Genomic DNA, 24,232 nt, shown 5'->3' on the forward strand with positions numbered 1-24,232 from the left:
ATACCTTTAATATTATACGAGATAATAAGTATGAACTGTTAAAAAAGTGATCTTATATGCATATTTTATATGAAACAAAAATAATATTAATATTACGAAAATAATCGAAAATATAATTTTGTCTAATATCATTAAGTTGTGTATAATAGTTTATAAGTGAAAACAAGAAAGGTCAATGTAGTTATATACTATTAACATCCATGACAGAGCATTAGGATTTTGAGAATCTGTATTTCGTCATCATTATTTGAAAACGAAATATGGAAAAAATGTTCGATGCCCTAGGGTAAGAAGCTCGTAGTACACAATTTATTTATGGTAGTGCGGAACTCTTCCCATGGGTAATCAAATTTAACATATTTTCATTTTTTCCTCACTCGTAAAGCTTAAAAAAAGTCAATAAAAAGTTTGGGCATTAGATAGAGTTAGAGAGAGTTTTAAATCCATACCAATGACTAAATATGCTTATATATAATACGTATAACATTAAAATATATAGGGTGATTAACCAAAAATGCCCGACCACATTTTTCTTTTGAAATAAAATGTATTGAAATTCCAGTTTTAGGAATTTTTAAGTATAGTTTAAGACCATATTTTAAAATTTTTGTGATTTTCATACTACTTAATGAGTATCCCTGGCAATACCAATTTCTGTTTTTGAAATTCGAACCTTTATTTTTGCTTAAAATATTTAAGTGGAAATTTTTTTTTTTTGAACTCAAGTATAATTTAAAATTCCAGATTCAAATTTGGAGTAAGTTAATTAAAAAAAAAAAAATCAATTGATTATCATTGATAAATTACCCTGTATATAATTGCTAATTAAATTAATTGAAAAATATATTATAAAATATGTATGAAAAAAATATTTACTTTTACTCAAGTTTTGAAAAATTCATTATTTTAGATTTTTATGAATATCATTTTTATATTTTAAATTTTGACAAATGTCTCATATTATATTTTTCTTAGAATTTCAATAAGTAAATATGATTTTTTAATTAATTAGTTTTATAAGTAAATTAATTATTTCCTAGTTTTAAGTAAATCTTAAAAAATATATGAGTGTAATGGAGTATGGTATTACCTACACAAAAAAATATTGGTCTCTTTTTATCAAACTTTTAATGCTTATAAGTTTTATAAGTTACAAATATTTAACAAATAATTATATTGATTTTGAGAAAAACTGGCGTTGGATGAATATTCAAGTTCACTGATTTTATTTGTATATTAAATTTTCCAAATTATTTTAAAAAGTACTAAAAATCAGTCTAGATATCAGGTAAAAACTGAATGAGATCTAATTTCCTTTAGAAACACCTCTAAAAATTGAAAATTTGAGATTTTTTATAACAACATTTTGACGAAAAACACAAAATAAAAATATGATAAAATAAATAATGAAAATCATAAAACCAATACATTCATCGTTCTGCTCAAAAAATAAATTTTAATATGGTCCATAAAATATAATTATAACGTAAATTCAAAAAAATTTAAGGTAGTTTCCTTGTCATTACACGTCACAATATTATTTTTGTAACGATATTATAGACACAAAGGAATTTTAAAGAACATAATATTAAAACAATGTATACACATCAATGAAACAGTAACTTGTAACAATGTTATGATAAAATATTATGTAGAGTATACATTCCAGAAAATCCTAACCAACTCTAAGTGTCTTTAGAAAATCAATATTATTTAATGTGGTATCAAAACAGTCTATAAAAATTGGATTTAATTATATACAATACTGTTGTACAATTTTTATTCGATGTACGAGCTTTATCTGTTATATTATTTTAGTTACCTAGGTACCCAGTACAAATGATGTTAATCAGCGACAGCTTACCTTTTATTGTAGAATAACATAAACGTTATAAAAAATAATTTTATATAGATTTAAATGCGTGTACGACAATTTTGAGCTCGTGTTACAATATTTATTTAATCCATTAGTTACAAATCAACAATTATTTTTAATAGGTGAGAATAAAAAGTTTATTCTAAAACATGTTATTAGATATTATGTTTTTAACTTATTTTAACGGCCACATTATTTTAAGATTTCTATTCTTAAGATTCCAATAATCGTTTAGATACCATATATCTCCGTTGGATCAGTCCGTCCATAACTACGATTGATTTGGTTTGCATGTGGATAAAGTGATATAGATATTAATCATAACATAATAATAATAATGTGGTTTTACAATGGTACTTATTTTAAGCGCAGCAAGATGAGATCATTTTTATAACGATTCTGAAGTTGTATATTTAAATTTTAGATAATCATTTCGAATTCAAATATATTAAAAATGTTCTATATAAAAATTTATTTTTTTAGTTTCTGAAAGTGATAAATATAGTAAATTATTAAACATGTTTTTTTTTTTACTGTGAACACGTTTTAGTATGTAGTTATCTATCTAAGCAAAAAAAAAAAAAAATGATTGATCTGCTTCTACTTATTTTATGAGTTTTTAAAGTTTAAATAACTTTAAAATACCTACCACAAAAATCATGCATTGAGAGGAATATATTGGAACGATTAAAGTGCATTTTATCAATTAACTTACGCGAGTGCATTAAAGTTAGGTATTATAATATGCTCAACAATGATTAAACATATCTTAATATATTTATTTTTAAAATATTATGGTATAGTTTTTACCATAATATTAATATTAGTTTTTATACTAAACATTCTAATGAAATGAATAATAAATACGCACATTTATAATAGTGTATATAAAGTTGTATTAAAGGTGAAAATACAAACAATAAATTACCAATAACATGGACTTTTTTTACTAATAATTTATTTTCCCCTTATATTTTGTGTTTTATAACAATATAATATGTACTTTTGGAGTTTAAAATAACCTAAACTGTTGGAAAAATATTAATATTAATCATTGTGATTTCATAAATTTCAATTTTGAATTTCCAACTGTAAAGCCTTTAAGCAATAATGTTATGGTTCAACTATTATTTTCACCTTATTTTTTGGTAAGCATAGTTTCTATTGAATATTTAGCAAGAAAGCTATTCAACAATTTTAATAAAAAAAAAGTTAATATAATCATTCGTTTCACTTCTAGACATGTGGTTTCAATAACGCATGGGTTCGGCTTTGAATGACTTTTAAAAAAATATCCAAAGGGAGGAAAAATATATCAATAAGTCATTGTCACTAACGAAAAGTGTTCATTCATCTGTTAACATATGTACTCGTGATTATAGCAAAATATATCGACGTAATATATCTATACAGGTAAATATGACATATATACATACTTCATGTGTATACAATATCGTATTATTATCACCCTGTCCAGGATGACAACGATTAGATATTAGCGAAGGAAAAAAATAACTATGTTTATAATATAATATTATACTTCTTTCTACAGGGTAATCGTTTAATGTCTGAAAATCGATTTTTTAAAGGGCTGAAAATAGTTTAAACACTTTGAATGGTTAAATACATTTTCAGCGACAACAAAAAAAAAGAAAACCAACCATAGGAAGATTTTTTTATAAAAAATAATATATTATTGTAATAGAATAATTTTAATAAAATGAAAATATTGCATGCATTTTAATATATTTTATAACTACACAGTATAAAATATGTATGATTTTAATATTATTCTATTGTTCTATTATATACATAATGTGATAATGGAAACAAGTTAAAAAAAATATATAAAACATTAGACTACTTTTTTCGAACTACTTCCATGTTTTAGACACTAAACGGTACAACAAACCCATATTTTACCTGCTGAGCGTTTATGTGGGTGTAAGCAATTTACTTTTTTTTTTGTGAAAATTGATGGATAACTTGACGTTTAATATGATGGTACGGTTACATTAACGTAGCTGACCTCGCTGAAAATAAATCAAATCACCAAATCAGAAATATGTTATATGATAATATGATAATATTTATAATTTTTTTATGCAATACCACAACTATATCAAATATAATAAAATTAATAATTATTATAAAATAACATTGTTTATTAATAGTATTTTTAAATATCTACATAATACAATAATTTATATTTTGATCCTTTAATATTTTTTCACGATTTTCGTGTTATTTAAAATTATTTAACTTAAAATTTGTTTTTAAAAACATTAACAAGTTGTAAAGTATATTATAATTTAATCATTATTCATAAGTGTATTGAACTTCTCTCAATATCATCATACGCATCAACAATTTTATTTTTACTCCGTAATCACGAATCAATTCATACTGGAGAGGGTTTTATATTCATTAAATAACAAACCGAAATTAAAGTATTGATTTGGCTGAATACATATAATGATATAACTATTGATCACGGGGAAATTTCTGGCGAAAAATCACAGTAGAAATCGAGTTGTATTCGTCAAGTCGAGTACCATAACTTACATTTGGCATATTCTGACGAGGGAATGAAACGATATAAAGAGAAGAAAGAGTTTTGTAATGCGATTACTATAACATAATTACCTGGTACCTATTATTATAATTACGTCGTATATTTTGAATGCGTTAAACTGCCTAAGGATACAAAGCAGAGATGACTTTTCACCAATGACGACGAACGGCAGGGCATACAACTTACTCTCTATTGGTGGTCCACACAAGTAACACTTGTGCGCAAGTAATAGTATTTTGATTTTTGTCCACAATTATAACATAGCAATAAGTGCAATATACATATTATTGCAACCTCATGATATTTTATACCAATATAGTATTATAATTATAATTGTATGAATATTAAAGTATAGATTGTTATGCAATCCAAATAAACATGCCCACGATTTATAATATTACATCGTTATGATTTTCAACCGTAGTTATGATAATATTATGTAATTTTTTACGACACTAATGACTACGATCTTATGATGCACATGGAGTATAAAAATAAATATTGACTGAATTGTGTGTAGTTTTTTTTTTTAGATTCTGAACGAAGTGATGAATGTATTGATTTTACAATGATGTGTGTTTTTTTTTTTGTCTGTGTACAACATAACTAGTCGAAATAATGCTTCAATTTCAAACTTTGGGGGTGGTTTCCGACGTAAAAGTGAATATCCTTGGTGCATTATAGAGGTCAAAAGTAAACATTTTCCAACAGTTTTCAAAAAAATCGAGAACAACAAAAAAAAAAGACAGAAAACCGGGAATTTTTACGCAAAACCAGTTTTCGACCAAATCGATTATTATCCAAATCGTTAATCACAATTTTTTTTTAAATGCGTTAATAGTTCAAATTTTTACGAAATCTGTCGAAAACGCGAAAATTTGCAAGTAATTTTGAAGTTGAAAAATCATAAAATTGTTTGTGTTTGTAACTAAGAATTAAAAATACAATGCTAAGTTTTCCATATGTTTCCCTTCAATTAGCTATAGTGAGAACTCGAAGCATCATTATAGGAAAAATTTTAGGTGCGTTTGAATTTTAAATTTTTACGAAATAGCGTAACGATAACGATTTATCCTCAAACGATTTTAAACATTTGTTATTATTCAAAAAGTATAGGTCGTAGATACTTGAACATTTTGCCAGTTATTTAGATTGGCATTTTCTTTACATGATTTAATTTTCAAAATATTCTGACTTTTTTTGAGGTAATTATATACAACTGCAATTTTAAATTTTTCTGAACATTTTTTTTTTTTTAAGTGTTGATAACATTTTTTTGGCCCTATAAAAATACTTGAAAATTTAATACAAAGTTTCTCATAAGTTATTCTTATAGTGATTAAAAAATTATAAGAATACATACGCAAAATTTTTTTTTATTAGCATTTGAAGTTCAAATATTGACAAAATTTCGTCAAAACCATGAATATTTGCAAATTATTTTGTAGTTCAAAATTCATAAAGTTGTTTGTATTTATATCTAAGGTTAAAAATTCAACACTCAGTTTTACTTAAGTTCAGAATCGTTTTTCGTATACAATGATACCTATCATTGCATTCAAATCTAACCTACCCTAGTCAAAGGTCCACCCCACCACCTAATGTACCTACAGTAGAGTGACATCCACTTTTTTATAAATGTCTTGAAATTGTAATTTCCGTCTAGTATTTAATGAGTTATTTTTCAATGATTCATTGATTAATAATAAATTGGAAAATGATATACAGTTATAGAGCAAATAAGTAAATAAACATATTACAAATTATAACGATAAATAACTGTGAAAAAAATATGTTTTTCTTATTATGTTGTGTAGGACTTTTAATAATTAAATAAAATGTATTTTCAAGAACACAATGTAATATATTTAGTTACCGATAAAACTGCCATACGCCTTTACAGTGGTAACATAATTACCTTGCACCTACATAATTTTGTGTTTTTCCTGCGTTATGGATGTAAGTTAAATATTCGAACCACTTACAAAACGTATACTCAGTAGTATATTTAAACAACTAAATATGAATAATATATTGTAGTGCCGATGGTGCAAAGACGCGTTGGTATAAGGAATAAAAGGTGTGTACAGAAATAAAATAAATACATTTATCCCCGCAATGCCCCGTGGGGCGAGATTTATCGACTCTACGATATGACAAAATGGTAGCTGCTACGGTAGGTTATGTACCTATAGCTATTGCGAGCAAGTCATAGATCGGTGGTGATCTTGAGCCTTGGCTGGGGGTGGAAGAACACGCTCGTTATGGGACACGACTGCGGTGGTACGTTACTTTCGGATCATTTGTGTTGGAATGATAAAAATATCGTCGTGAAATGCATTCGAGCGGCGTACACAGTGCCTGCGCAGCAGTGGTTTTGTAAATTTATAACTTTCCTCCTTGAAATGTCAACGTTTTAGGATTTTTTTTTCTGTTACTACCCGAAGGCGTTGACGACGATTCTCCGTGAACGTGGTTTTACCATGTTTCTGTCCCTGCCGACTTTCATTTCCCATGAATTCCGGTCGACGTAATTTAAAGTAAATAAAAATACAATCAATCCGGAGATGGCGAATATGAAATCTCTCTCTCTATATATATGTATACATGTATTGGGGGTTGATGCCGGAAACAATTCACTAAGTAATTCGATTTTTTGCACTACTGAGAGATTTATTTTTGTGAATTATATGTTCCACAACACAATGGAATAACGATACGTATCTAGTCATGCCAGTTTTAAATGTTATTCACGTTTATTTTTCTAATGAGTTCTATTGTTTCATCTTGACTGTTGAATGTGAAAAGTACAACTTTAACCTTAAGTTTTCTCAATAATATTATACGTTATAAAAATAATTTTAAAAAAGAACAACATTCCCTAAAAGTTTTGATAGTTATTACATATGCATATTAGTGTATGGAATTGCAAAATTTTTTTTAACAAAACTTTGACTTAAATACAAATATATTTTGAAAGTGGTAACAATAAGTTTACAAATAAAAAAAAGTACATAAGTAAATAACTGGTAGTTTTTGACATTTAACCTAAACATTTTGTTCGTGAAATATATTTTAACCAAATATTTGTTATTATTTTATTGATATTATTTTATGTTTTATATCATGTTTTTATGATGGTATAATATTCATATTATCATAAAATAATATTTAACTAAATGTAATGAAGAACTTTTATTTGACGTAGCACATAACGTTTTATATATATTGCATACAATTGTTGTTAATAATACGAGTGTTTTAATGATTATAATTAAATTTTTCATTTTGATTTAACATAATATCTATAAAAACTTTTTTATTACATTTCTCACTATAAAAATAATAAATATAGGTACATTGAAGAGAATATAGGGAACATTTAGTTTCCAAGATTTTTTTTCAAATTTATACCATCTAAACTTTAAATATTAAATTTTAATAATGTAACTAATATATACGTTATATATTAAATGTTTAAATATGAATTCAATTCTGATTATCGATTAACTAATGGCTAATTCAATAATTACACTTATCAATACTATACCTAGAATTTTTGTCATTTATATGTATATACAACACACAAATGTATAGGTGTATTTTTATTATATAATATGGTTTTATTGATATGAAAAAAAATAAAATATTTAGCAATACATTTTTCCCTCTTATATGTATATTTATAATAACTATACATTTAAATTCCTTAAAAATAGCCATTATAAAACCAAAAATTAAGTCCAACTTATATAATTGGTTTTTATTATTAGGATTGGTTTATTCATTATACTCTTTGTTCTCATTTAATAAAATAAACTCAATAAATTGAATTTACATTTTCAACGTCTTTGTATAAACTATTCAAAGCATTGACGTATTGTGTTGCACTTATAAATATAATTTCAATTTTCAAAGGATAAGGATTAAGCTAGTATTATAAGTTAATATACCTAATTAATAGGAAACATATTATACTGATTTAGGCTCATGTTCGTTACAGTAAAAGAAAATACATTCATGGCCATTATACTGACAGTGAATACACTTCAATTATTATAAAGGCGAAGTAGCCAAACTCGTAGGTTGGTTTGATGATTTTGTAAAAAAACACTTAACAACTTAGATTTTTGTCAAAGGAATAAAAATCATACTATATCAATAACAAAATACACTTTAGAAAAAAAAAAGTTTTCATAAAATGTTAACCGACAGAATGAATAAAAAAATCTTAGATTGAAAAATATAAAGAATAAGGGGGAAAATATCTACAGTTAGAAGGTAATGAAAATTAGATGGCAGACATTTTCGATTCTCCACAGGATTCTATTGCACTAAACAGCCTTTACAAATCAATAATTGACCAAACGTTGTGGAAAAAAACATTCATTAGATATATTTCCAAGTACACTATTCGATCTCATTAACCTAATATTTGTCTCGTAATACGTGTGATTTGTAACTAAAGCATGATTTGGTCTGGAGGTATAAATAATTGATTGTAACGTCCCGACTAATTAGTGAAACTCACATATTGACATCGATATAATACCTACAATTAAACTAAACGTATAAATGTATCCAGCTGAAAATGTCAACCATAAATTAGTCTAATTTCATTAAAATATAAGCCACAATAATGTTTAATAGAATTAATTTGTTTACCATATTGCCAATATAAACTAAATATAATAATTTATGTATCTGCAAAAAATGAATTTAAAAGGACACAATTTATGTTTATGTACTGGTAGGGTTAACATCTAAATTCTAAACCAAATTAAAAATATATCTTAATTTTTGCAGATTTTTCTAATCAATAAAATATTTCATAAACAAAAAAAAAAATTTTAATTTTCAATAATTTCCTGGTTCTGGATATGAATATAAATTCAGATTTTACAATTTCCTATACAATAAAAATTCAACAATATACGTATATAATATAAACAATAAAAAATAAAAAATAAATAGCACTTGTTCGTATAATATTATAACTACCTAGGTGTAAAGATTTTTTTTTAAATACGTATGCACAATGAATTATTATTTTAACAAGAATTAGTTGCATAAAATAATGTAGTATATATGTATATAATATATATATATATATTTTAGAATGTTAATATATACAAATATATACATTACTGAGAGCGTTACTATTTTATATGATATACGATAAAAAAATCTTTTTGGACAATGTACAGACCTGTGGCTATTTCAATCCCGGTACTTTTTCCGGGTTGGCTTAAACTTGCCGAGAACTCCTAAAATACGGGTAGCGTTTTAAAATATCATTTGGCCAATTTTATGACCGGTTTAAACGGGTAGGAAATCCTGATTTACATCGGTCATCTATTCGGTAATCCAGTGTGATTTACACCCACAAGTTGAAAACACTATAAAACTTTTATCCGTAATTGATTTATTCACAAAAAAAACTCGCTTATACTACACTGACTAACGACTTCTTGGCTGAAACTTTTTTCCATTATTAATATTTTTTTCACACCTCTATTTCTTCATTATCCTTTAAATTGTGTGTTTAAAAGATAAAATGTGATAATAGCTTAAAATATTTTCTGCATGGTTTTATATCCAATGTGCATTTTTTAAGAGAACATTGGTGACTCGTGTCAAGAAGTGGCTGTGTAATAATATTTATGGCTACCAGAAAAATGTATTTGTTGGTATCGGTGGATGATTTGATTTTGAACAGAATGTTTAGTACTCTCCACCTTCTACAAAAATTATCGTATGCAAGAGACTTAAAGTGGTTCGAACAAAAAATAGTTCTGAAAAAAATTATGTCTTATTATTACGTTAACAAGTGATTTATTGTAATTTATGCATTTGAGGAGCAAATTCCACAGAAACAATTTTATAAAAAGTTTAAATACTATGTTTAAGGTAAAGCAAAAAAAATCTTATACCTAAATATTGATGTATTTATTAATGATGTTTAAAAATATTTTAAGATCCTCAATATCCAATAACATTTTGAAAAAAAATTGTAAATATGTAGTGTTGATTCCTGTAAGTTTCAATTCTGATATTATTTAAACACGGCTTTACCTGAATATTATTAAATACGTTGCTATTGCTTATTAAAGGCGCTTTTCTAGTGTAAACATCGAACAATGTTTTTCAAAATGTTCACACTATTCCTGTAATGGATGTCCCATGAGAATATATAAACAAATAAAAGTTATAAAAGTTTGTTGCACTACAACAGTACAATAAATATACGCCAATTGAACTTTCATTCCACACATTCTGATACGGCATCACACAGAAAAATTATTTCAAATCTTCGAAAATATCAAGATAAAATAGAAAAAAATTATTGTATTCGTTGTGACGTTATTATAAATTATGTTTAAAATCATTTTAAAGATATTGAACTTTCCACAGTAATTGTTTGACTTCTACATATTAAACTTGATATTAATATATCTGGTAGTAATGATAATTTATTCAGATAGACACAATATTAATATATTACCTATATCAACGTAATTCCAGAGAGACTGAAAAAATAGCTAACTGCAAAAAATAACATTATTGATATGATAAAATATATATCTTTAAATTTTGCTATAGCTCTAAATCAAAAATAGTAATAATTATTTGTATAAGGGTGAATAGTTTGGTATATTAAATGAACCAATTGAAATAATTTCAAGAAAATTTTTACAAGAAAATTATTGTATTCAATAAACCTTATTGATTTATATTAAAACGATTTAATCACAGATAAAGATTAACCGACGAAATATAATATTATAAAAATAATCTAGATAATTATAAGTGTGTAGTTAACAAACACCTACGATATGATAAATCCCGTGATCACATTTAATCGTCTAAACATTTTAAAATCATGATATGAAAACAATATTTTAACTTTATTTTATACACTACCATAAACACAGAAAAGCGTTAGTATTTTATGAAAGGTCTATATTAAACTTAACCGAAAATATAATACAAAATATTTGAGAAAATTATTCAATTGAGAAATATATTAAAGTTTATATTTAAACAATGGGTCGTCTAAAATATGAACAAAGCTATAAATTTTAATTTTCCCTATACAATGGTACATTTAAGATCATAATTTTTGGTTGTCTAATATGTGATAAACATTAATCGTTTGGACAGTAGCCAATGAAAATCGAATTTACGTTCTAGTGTCACAAAGTTTCTGAGTTAAAAGAGAAATGCTTCATAGTGTAAACTATTGTGTCACAAATGTTTAAAAATAAAAATAATAATTCAAAGCTCACGTACACAAATCGTCGCTAATGACTAACCCATTTAGAAGGAATGTTCTCATCGCGTGAAAAAATAGGGTGCAGGATCTGCGTTCCACCTCTTTTAAAAATACATTTAGCTTTTGGCAAATGTATTTATTTATATATACTATTGCGTTAAACGAGAAGCCAGTAAAACGATACTGTGTAAATTAGTTACATTATAAGTGCATAATTTAACCAGCATTTTTTATGCAAACTATTTTTATCATTAACTACCAATCTCTACGGGTTTTATTATTTATTGCCGAACAGTTTATTTTGTGTGTGTGTGTGTGTGTGTGTAGATTCTGAGAATAGTGAAAAATTCAAAAATTTATCGGGTTCGCAAATAATTTAGTTTTTTGTATATTTTCCCATGGACACAAGTTTTAAAAGAGTTCCACAAACTTATATTATTATTATAGCCCAACTATATATAGTGTTTATAAGTACACTTGATTCGAAATTGAACCCTTGATCGTTCGTTATTGAAGTTTGTGTGTTTCTGTTTTTAAACACGTATTTATAGTTAAATTATCAGTATCTAAGAACTAAACACTTAACTATTATAAATGTATATACAAACAAGCATGATAGTTCGTACGATGTTGTTGATATATTGCGCATTTAGTTTATAACAATATGCACAATATTAAAACAATAGGTGTAATGGCGTTTATATGAATTTTATTTTCAATTTTTTTTTATATAATATATTCATTATCTTTACTCAATGACTAGCCACACACTCATAAGTGTCCCTTTGAAATAAATCGTTCCAAATAGGCTTAATGTTGTTAAGTCCGGACAGAAGTTATCATACATGTTCAAGCACACTCGATGCAAAAAGAAATGCGTTTTACGACGGGTGTATGTTTCTGGAGTGAGGGTGAAGGGCAAGATGCAGAAAAAAAGGAGACACACGGGGTTGTTTAATTTAGCGTGGGGACTATGGACTGTGGAAGTGTGGTGAGGTAGTACAAGAACACACCATATTGCACTATGTGTTCTGAATACGCTAGACGCTGGCTGTAGAAAATGCGACGTTAATGCGGTACTTTCTCTTCCACTACTACAGTCACCACTGTCGACGTCCCACCACTACTTCATGACTCGCCCGCCTCCTCATGCTCACCACAGACAGAAAGAATCTCTGACACTGCGAAGCTCTAAAGTTCTCGTCCCTTCATTCCCACTCGCGTATTTGCTCGTTTGTCTGACTGCTGAACCCACTCCGCTAACGTTTTCATTTTCTATTCTGCTTAGGTATAACCATTTACAGAATAAAATTTAAATTATCAAACATTTGATTTTTAATCCTAAAATTTTGAGATACCTATACTAGCAATTATTCTATACCTCTGTATCATATTACTTGTATTATTATATTTTGCATTTTTCGTTTATTTTTAATTAAAATATTGGCATTGTAACGGTCGCAAGCATAATATATCGTTTGTCTCATGTTGTATATGTGAAATATAATAGTGTACCTTTAATTACTAGCTCACGCGTTATGGACGGTTATATGAAATTCAAATATTATATATTTAACCATTATATACACTATTGTGTATTTATGTAGATAATATTTAATACAGAATAATATATTACGAGTATATGACATTAGTGAGAATGGTTATTCCAATATGGATCTGCTTATGTGTGTATTTACTATTTACATTGTATACGTTAAATGATCAAATAATAATAAACTAAACTATTTTGCACCAATAAATTAGTCAACGGTATTTTAAACTTACAATTGTATTTATATAAAAAACGTATAAATATTTTTAAAACGTTTAATTCCTTCTAAATTTAAAATTGATTAAATGAGTTTTTTTTATGTCTAGAATGTTTTAATGAGATAGAATAATGCAAATAATAATATTTAATATAGTGAGTTCATATCAATGTGGAGGGGTTAAGTGTGAATTCTTGATCTGGGTGCTATAAGTCTAAGAGTGCACTTAATGATAAAAATAAAAATAAAAATATAGCAAAAATGTATAGCTTACAACAAATATCCAAAGTTCCTAAAATAAAAATATTAAAATAATATTACACATTTGTTTTTTAGCAGTGTTGACGTTTCGTATATTATATTTATTAATTTAAAACTTACTATACTAGTCTTAGGATGAAACTCAACCTGACCGGATTTTGGGATTATTATTTGTTGCAAACAATAAATTGAGTAATACATTTAAAAATTATCTCAACAAAATTGAATACATTTTGAAAATATTGAGTTTTGTTTTTAAAAACAAACTTCACTATTTTCATTACCCCAATATATATAACTTGCAATGCAGTTACTTCAGCGTCAAGTGAACGAATTTTTATTATGTGTTTTTATTTGTTCTTATAAGTAGGTACATAGTATTATGGTAGAAGCAATTGACTAACCCCAGACGTAAAATGTAAAAATCAAGCACTGATTGTTCATTGTAGATATTCACATTTTTTTAATTTTACACATATTCTAATAAAAATATACATAATATACTTTTATGTTGGGTTTTGTTATTTCATTTAAGTTGTGTCATTAAACCTCCTCTTCTTTAAACCTCCTCTCTAGTATGGATATTCGAATTTGGGATGGTTATACGTGTATAGTATTTTTTTTTTACCCAGTTAAGTTAATGTGAACGTTTCTATACTCTACCATACTCGTGTTTCTGCGATATAGCAGATTTTATGGTCCAATTGGTTTCAATATTCAATAACCAATAGTGTTAGAGATGTTTTGTGCCCTTTTGAGAAACCAATCACACCAAATAGATAATTCCAACTTCCAGTACCTATAATATTTAGCAGAATCGTTTTTAGGGGATTTATAAGGTTAATACATTGGCCACGATTTAAATTTTATAGCCAATTAAATTAATTACGGTCAGGTAATTGTATACTATTTAACATTAAATTGTCGTATAGAATATCAGTAAAATGTTTCAATATTAAAAATTACATTTAATTTGTATAGTTAAAGCTGGTTTTGATAATTATTAAGTAGAAAATATATATTAATTTGTTTTTTATTTAAAAAATAATTTAATTTACAGTTAGTTATTTTAGAATTATAACAATGAATTGTATAAATAGGCATATGTACCCGCAATTTTAACAGTCTAAAAGTCACATGTGTTAAATAATTATGCTCTTTGAGCTTATATGAACTGTACACATAAAGTTACTTCATACTGTCTTTGTTCTACACACAGAAAAAACACCAATTTAATATTTACAACTCAATTACGTCGACACATTCCATAACCACCAACCGCGCGTATAACCCATTGGATCTCAATAACCATCAAGTTTTCTGTCCAAGTGGTTTATATTTACGCATCTATAAAAGGAATTTAATTAGTGCTATCGGAAAGCAGTTGCGTTTGCTTGTCAACTGATATTTATTCAATCATATTTTAATAAATATGCTGAACACCCAACATCATTATAACCTCATCTATCAAGATCATACAAATGAAAACATAGTTGAATATGCTCACCAGGAAATCTGGATTTTTTAGGTATGTATTTATCTAAATAAAACTCTGTGGTCTTTAATATCGTAATTTCATAATGCTAGTAAAGTAGCATTGGCTGTTTAGAGTATTCAGATGTATTTGTATAGTTCATTAAGGACCTCTGTACGTTGATGATACTGATGACTATAATTGGTAGGTACATTACAGAATAAACAGTGTTAAACACTATAATAATATATGTATATATACATATATATACAATTAAAATATCTCATATAAATAATCACATTATACAACTTAAAACACTTTGAAACCAATGCTTTTTACTTACACAAAGATAAAAGTGTAAGAACCTTACTATAAAAACGCATTATGTAATGTAGAGGATAGTAAATGGCAACAATGGGTGGCAAATCTATTTATTGATTTATTGTTCTTCTCATAGACATAAACAAAAAAACAAAAGATTACTTTATTAAAAAACTCAAAACACCGATCTGAATTAAAATACGTATTGATAATGTAATTTCAAATTCAAGTCTTTCATATCTGTATTCCTATGCTAAATTTGTAATTGGAAAATTAAAATAAAATTTCTTTTTACTAAAACCAACTGGAAATACCCAGCAACTAATAAACTACAGTTAAATTTTAAATCAATAATTTATCGTAATTTTTTTCTGCAACAGATCTAGAAAAATTACAATATAAATGAAAATTTTGACAAATAATCTGATCATAATGATTGCATCTCCTTCATCATAATTCTATGGATTATATTAGCATCAGATATCACACAAACTAATTGTTAACAAAAACTAATAAAAATTGGTCTTCTATCAAAATCACTTTTAATGTAATATTCCGTTTAACTTCCACAGATCATTATTATTTGAAGACAGAATATTCATTTTTATTTTAAAATCAACTTATATATTGTAGTATCTATATATTATTTTCATTAATCCTATATTATTATTTAGTCTTTTTTTATTGCATATATTTTTTTTTAATTTTTTATATTTTATTAGCTTTTAATACATTAATTATTACAGCTCAACAATAAACTTATTATACATATTGTATATTTAAATATCGTTATTGAATTTAATCAAATAATAATACCTACATTATTAATTATATTCAAGTTTAAAAATTATGGTTTTATTTCTGTAACAAAATATGTTGAATTATAAAAAAGATCCAAATTATTGCAAGCTAGTTTTTTTTTTTAAATTTAATCCAGTTTTTTTATGATTTTGAGTAGTTTCTTCTGATATTGTTATAGGATTATTTAAAATAAAATGTGCAACAGTTAGTAAAAAAAACTTATATCGTACGATAAGAGATCATCAATAATCCTACGAAGTTTTGTATAACATTATAGTTACGATAGTTTTTGAAGATTTTTGATTTTAGTTCATTTTATAGAGTTAGATTCGTTTAGCTAATATAGAGGAAGAATACACAATTTTTCTCCGAAAACCTTAAAAAATTTATGTCACTAACAATATAAATCATCATAAGAACAAATAATATTGCTTTTATTATCAAATCTTTGTGCTCTACAAATATAATAAATAGTATAATAATTATTAATTTTATTGATTTATTATTAAATTAAATCATTTACTTAAAACGTTTACATAAATGTATAGGTATAAAAGCTCATCAAATTATGTGGAAAGTATATAAACTATAACCCAACAATATTTTGGTAAATTGGTACAGTTAAGTCTAAAATTATCAAATCATAAAAATAAAAATTTTAGCGTCAATGAAATAATATGTATTTCAATAACAATATGGAATATATGTAGTTTAAACATATCGAAACGCATTTTAACAAAATATAATATTTTAATTAAGTGACACATGTCAATATTTATTTTTCCAATTAAAGTTTTTAGCTGACTAACTAATTTAAAAACTCATAAATCATATTAATTTAACTAATATTTTGTAATAATTGTTTGAATAAAAGTATATCGTATAATACATAGAATGACAATTTTAACGGAAAAAAATGTATGATATGTACATTATAATATATTGAATATCAATGTGTTGCACATAGTATCATTGTTGTAGCTGATTCACTCACTTTATATAGTATACTTATATGCACATTTGAAATTATGTTGTAGTTATGAGTATGTATTTAAGAATAATATTATTACATATATATAAGATAAAATTTTTAGAGATACTTAAAATACGCAATATGATAGATTTTTATGTAGTTTTAAATGTGGCGTGTAGATAGTTTATATACATAGGTTGTTTACCAGTTATTTGAAAAGTTACTACATTGGTGAAACATTGAGTAACGAACATGTAAATATTATATATGACGATTAACATGTAAAATAGTTTCAAAATATTAGTATTATAGATGGTAATAACATACATAGTAATATTGTATTAATTATTAACCAATTATGATAAACAAAATTAACATAGTTTTGTTTTTGTTATATATTTCAACTGCAATTAAAATAAAATAAAACATATTTTGAACATTTAATTCAGATGATGATGACAAAAATACAGAATTGAGTTTTAAATTTCTAAATTAAAATGAAAATGAAAAGTTTTACATTAGTTACATTTTATATGTTTAAACCAAAAATTAGCTATTCATAATACTGTATGCATAACAACTTAACATTAAAAACTGTTTTGGAATATTGCTATTAGATATTTATAACTCTGATTTTGGCAAGCATATTACCATTAATATATTAGAAACAAGACAGAATATAATATAGTCTATTGTAGCAATGCAGCTAAATGAATTGGTGATTGGACATATAACGAAACTGCATGCAACTTTTTTCATAGTACAGCTGTCATAAAAAGAAAACAAATTCAATGAACAATTTTTTTTTGAAATTTCCATTAACGTAAAATAATTAAAACTTCACTTAAAGATTTTTTAATTAAAAGAATTTTATCTGAAAAGTTAGAAATCGCGATAATGTTTGAATAATTCCAAAGGTAGGATTTTAAGGCTTTAACAAATCTCCTGAATGTAAGTTAATATAATAATAGCCAATATAGGTACAATATATCATAATATATTGAATTAAATATTTAAATAAAAAGTTTTTCACATTATTCTTTGTTATTTTTAAGATTTTAAAAATAATTTAATTATGTATTTTGAATTATTTAATAATACATTCCATGTGGTATAGGTACAATTTTTAAGGTATCATCATATACATCGTATATGTTGTAGGTAGTTTAAAACACATTACAACTAGAATAAGTGCTCATGTATAAATTATATTTAAAATGCACATGTCATTATAAAATGCTACATTAGTCCTGTCAAAATGCGTACCTAATCAAATTAAAATTAATTTTTTTTTAATTTTAAAACTTGTATTTTATTTTCCAACATTCATTAAAACTTAATATGGTGATGCAAATAATATCAAGGTAGGGGCTTTCACAATATTCATGATGAAGTTACTTATTTTTTGTTGTTTTTTTTTTTTGCATAATTAAGCCCGGCAACTATGGCCATTGGCAACAATGGTTTTTGTTGTTTTGTTATGCATCATAGATGTGTATATGTATTATTTTTATTTTACTTATCTAAATCATATAAATTACTAGAAGCTTATTTTAATTCATGAATATTTTCGTACTGCATATCTGAATATAAAATTGTTAGATAGCGTAGTAATTAATGGAAACTAGTGAAGTGCTAAACTACGATCGTTTTCATTAATTTTACGATGTTTAATTTTGTACTGGAAAATGGGTTTTAGTCTTAATGCATGAAAACTGTTTTGTTTTAGTTTACGGCACTAAACTAATGCTAGTCATCACGTAAAATATACGTAAGATGTTTCAAAAACTATTTTTAAAAACTATATATTACTAAGGAAAAACTATGAACAATATTGAACAAATAATATTACATTATACACATTACACAAACATATTGTTTCCTAACTTCTAGGTACATTAATGTGCCTAAATTATTAAATACGCATTTTTTTTTTTTTTTTAATCAAACCTATATATTAAGCTATATATTTTTTAGTTTTAGTTAATATATTAAACTCTCATTTTACTAGGTATTTAAATACAGTGGCTTAGGCAGGATTGTGAAATAGGGACGTGGGTTAAATATAAATTAAATTAAGTTATTAGCAGTTTTTGTATATAAATAAAATATGTATTGAAAATTCTTAATAGAGAGGAGATAGGGTTAAGCACCTCTTCTATATTGCTGCTTAGATACCATTATATTAAGTTTAATATTTCATTTGAAGTTAACCAACGAAAATATATTAACACTTTCTTCATCGTCAGACTCTGTGTCTTAATATTTTTTATATGGTACCTACCTATTACTATTTCTGTTTATCACTCAATCAAAGACTAATATGAAACAAAAATGTAAATTTTTAATGAAAAAATATTTTGTTCATGTTTACGATCTTGATTAATTTCGCAAGAATGCTAAATGCTTATATAAAAAAAATTGCTTTATTTTTTCTATGTTTATTAATTGAGATGTTAAAAACTTATGAGGAGCCATTGTATCGAATTTTTGAGAATTTTTACTTTATAACAAAAATGTTAGTTTTTCAACATTCATTTGAAAAATACTATGTTGACAAAAGTTCCAACTAGATGAAAATTTCTACGAGGAATATCCTTTAAAATTGAAAATCTATACATTATTGTATTGCTCCTAAATGTAACGTAAGATACAAAGATAAACTACTGTAGTTAATCTAAAATATTCATTCGTTCCGTTGAAAATCTATAACTTATATAAATTGATAAAAATCATCTATGAATTTGCAATTTATATTGGTATACCTACATTAGATTAAGATATATTATAATAAATTTAATGTATGGAACATTGTTTAGTACAAAATTAAACTATAAAAATATTTATTTTGTTTATTTTCTGTAACCATTTAGTGTATATTGTTATTATTTTTTATAATATAATAGCATTCAAAATATTTATAGTATTTTTTAAAATTTTTTTTAATATGCTTATATTTTTTTTCTCAAAAGTATTTTTCGTCCTTGCAGAAATTTCTGATATTTTGTCTTATGTATAGATATTTGATGTGGTTAAGTGAAACAACTGGTTGATGAAATGAAAATTATACCACTCAAATATAAATATAGAATAAATAATATTTGTCTCTAGTTGCTTCCATGAGTTACTTGAATTACTTAAATAATAATCCATACAATTTTAGAGCTGATATTATGAATACTAATATTCAGTACTCTGCAAATAGTATAATGAATTTCATTATTCACACTATACTTATTTATTCGATGTCTATTAATATGTATATATATATATATATATATGATATTATAGTGTATTATTATTATTATTTTTTAAATTCAATAACAATTATTGAGATATTATGTTATGCAATACACTACAACACTAAAAGCATTTTAAAATTACAACGAATAGTTTACAAATTATATTATTTTAAATACCAAGAAATCTATTCAGTTCTTTCAACCAAAATTATAAAATAAACATAATTTGTTTTTGGTTAAAATCATCTGATTTATATCCTTACCTACAATATAACATTGTACATTAAATATAATTAGTTATTTTTCATTTTATTTCAAGAAGTTAGCACGTTAATTTTAAACGTACATAATATGAGTCATAAACATTCACTCCCTGCAAAAATTATAATAAATTGTTTTTATTATTAATTTGGGCCACTTAAGTCTCATACATACAAAGTTATATTTATTATCTTAGATTGTAATTTTATTATATACGGAAAAAAAAAGTTTTTGTGTTAAAATCTACCATGAAAAACCTTTTCTTTTTTTTTGTTTATTCACCTCGAAAACATCTGATACAATCCCTTAAGAATTTTAGACGAGCTAATAATTGCAGTTCGTATAAATTTATTCCATTTGTAAGTCAATTAGTGGGCTACACACATATTTTTTAATTACAAAAACAGTATTTTCATAATTCACTTTAGTTAGAGTTTGCATTTATTTTGGATTTTTTTTCTATATTCCCTGTCTCTTCACCCGTTCTAGTACACAATTTGCCCGGCTGACACTAATAATTTGTGTTTACACAAGACGCGCTAAAAACGCCCTTACAACGCGGTCGCAAAATAAACACATGCATGCGCGCTTGTACATCCGTCCACATAATAACCCATGGTTATAAATTATTCAGCACAGCACTCTTGGTTATGTCGCATTTATGCAAATATCCGAAAGTTTTTAATTTTCATAGCTGCGACGAACATTTTATTGATAAAGTCCCGTAATTTGGCTAATATGTATACAACTATGTTGAGGTCGTGATTTGTTTCGGAGGTTCTTATGTATTGCGATGATTTTAATTTAAAGATGATTCGTAAGATTTTTTTAACTAGTTACCTACACGGCATTCAACACGTTCAACATCTCCTTTCCGCATGTTTTACAGTTTTTGTTTTTTCTTTAAAAACTGATCGTCCAACAAAGAATTTGGTATAAATAAAATCCAGTTTATTCCAATATCCATTATTAGATACTAATAAAGTAATAAACAATGGTACATTGATACTGTACATATTTTATATGCATTTCTATAGTATTATAATAATATTCAAACAAAAATTAATCACTATAAAATATTATTATGGCTATGAAAGTAATACGTCGTTGGTATTTTTTTTTGGTTTCAATAAATAACGTTAATGGGTTATTCTCACACAGAGTCTTAAAACATAATGATCATTAAATATAATAAATGTATTTAGCCACTGAAAAATTAAATTTTTTAGCACCGTGGGAATGTTTATGGGGGACAACAATTTCACTTGATACTAAATACTAGCCATAGATTTCGATGTAAAAGCGGGGTTTTACCCAAAATATGAACACAATAGTTGTACAACACTACAGAAAAAAGGGAAACAAAATTTAACGAAATATATTTATATTTACCAACAATATATAATATAATAATATATATCTGCATTGTATATTGTATTACATACATATTTTTTAACATAGTATAAAATGATAATACAGTGCAATGTTATTTCATTCAGGTAGATACACCCTATTATTTTAACACCGGAATACTCTTGTTCTTTTGAAATTTCTAACAATAGGTCATATCTCTTACTGCCCTTTGTCTCACGTTTTCCGTCTCTTTATATTTTTACGGACATAGGTAGCCCATTGATATTTTCCCACCATCAACGCATGTGATGCTATTCTTTATTTGCGTGTTTAACTACCAAAATTAAGTCAACACAAAGTTTCAATGTCTTTTGATAAATCTGGCACAACAGCGAAAGTTTAAACTTAATAGCCATACTGACAGAACGAGAAATAAATATAAAAAATGTTGTTGAAAAGAATATTTCTGTAATAGGTGTCTACCATTAATTTAGTATAATTTAAATAAATGAAAGCAGAACATATACAACACCAATTTTTAAATAAACTCCATTAACCTTGTGTTGAGAGTAATCATATTGCTTTGAATTGTTGAATATGACGTACAATGTGTTATTAACATTGTAATTAATTTATGGCATATGAATAATTCAATTTACTCGTGGAACATGTAAATATAAATTTTTTTAATTTAAACAATATCTTGTATGCTGCATACAGTATTAATTTTAATATTTATACTCTAACTAAATTTATAAATAAAACTTTTAAAAACAGCATTGTCATATTTACCTATATTTTGTTTTTATTAGTAATAATAACTTTAATTAAGGTTATGAAAGGAACGATGAATGTATTGATTTACAATGACCTATGTGTTTAAAAAAAATTAAAAATCGCGTATTAAATAACCAAGAATAACGATATTAATTATACTTTCGTAATTTAAAAACATTTTTCGTTGGTACTTGAAACTTATAAAATAAATTATACATACGAATATGATAACATATAAATTATATTGATTTCAACTTAACCCCGCATTTATAATAACAATATAAATATAAAATATTTTAGGTCGACAAATCGTCTCTACTTGTTTTTCGTAGGTATACAATGATATCATAACATTGAATTGAACACAGTATAAACTATATCCTATACCAGAGGTTTCCAAACTCAGATTACCTAACTTAACCTCCGAACATGGAACTCATATGAAATAGTTTATGTTTCATAGAAGCCTAATGTCTCTGACTCCTATCAGCTATCTCAACCCTAATTTAGTTATTTATTGAAAAACCAATATTTAAAAACAGTTTATAACAATGAGTGTAAAAAGAATTACAACTTCAATCATGGTTAATTATATTTATTTGTTTCTCTTCACTATCATGTAAAAAATTCATATAATATGTAAGCTAATAACCACGATGTTGATGCTGTACCAATAAAAAAAAAATATTATATTTATTTAAATTTATTAAAATAACAAATACCTATTTATTATTTAATTATTTTTTCCAAGTATAATATAAAATAAATTTCTCAATGGGAACATACATCTAGCGGAACTCTTGAAAGTTATCCCATGGAACCTTTAGGGAACACACTTTGGGAGTCACTATTTTATACAATTCTACAGAAAATATTTAAATGGCGTGATCATTGATAAATGAGCTAAAAATAGAATTTTAAATTTACACTAGCAGCGCCAAACCATCTAAAAGTCGTACCATTCAAAGTTTTCAATCCAACTCTCCTCGCCATCATGGCCTCAGTTCCATGATATGCACTGAACTAAGCTCTCCATAGAGGTTTAGAAATAAATACTGTCGATTAACTAGCTAAAAAATATACTGTTAAACATTATATAACAAACTACCATAATACTTTTCAAATCCTCTAATTTTTCACTATATTTACTCTCTCTTTCTGATAAACTCCCACGTCATCCCAAATGACCGATGTCGTGTTCTTTTAAATTAGTAATTTAACAAGTTATAAAGGGGTCTATTAATTGATGACCCCCTTCATCAAATTCAAATCA

The 24,232-nt window shown here is 25.5% G+C and overlaps 1 protein-coding gene across 2 annotated transcripts in view; it reads right to left on the reverse strand.

The window, feature by feature from the left end:
* LOC107163241 (uncharacterized) overlaps positions 1-24,232 on the reverse strand; it is a 147,858-nt gene that overhangs the window by 94,779 nt on the left and 28,847 nt on the right. The window contains exon 2 of one of the 2 annotated variants that reach the window (XM_015510551.2): positions 3,800-3,909. The exons of the other annotated variant lie outside the window; for it this stretch is intronic. The gene's annotated coding sequence lies outside the window, so the exon portion shown is untranslated. The remainder of the gene's footprint in view (positions 1-3,799; positions 3,910-24,232) is intronic. 2 annotated transcript variants of the gene reach the window in all.

Source organism: Diuraphis noxia, unplaced genomic scaffold, assembly GCF_037042655.1.
Source record: "Diuraphis noxia isolate RWA-SAM2 unplaced genomic scaffold, SU_Dnox_SAM2 contig0004, whole genome shotgun sequence".
In the NCBI taxonomy this organism is placed as follows: Eukaryota; Metazoa; Arthropoda; class Insecta; order Hemiptera; family Aphididae; genus Diuraphis; species Diuraphis noxia.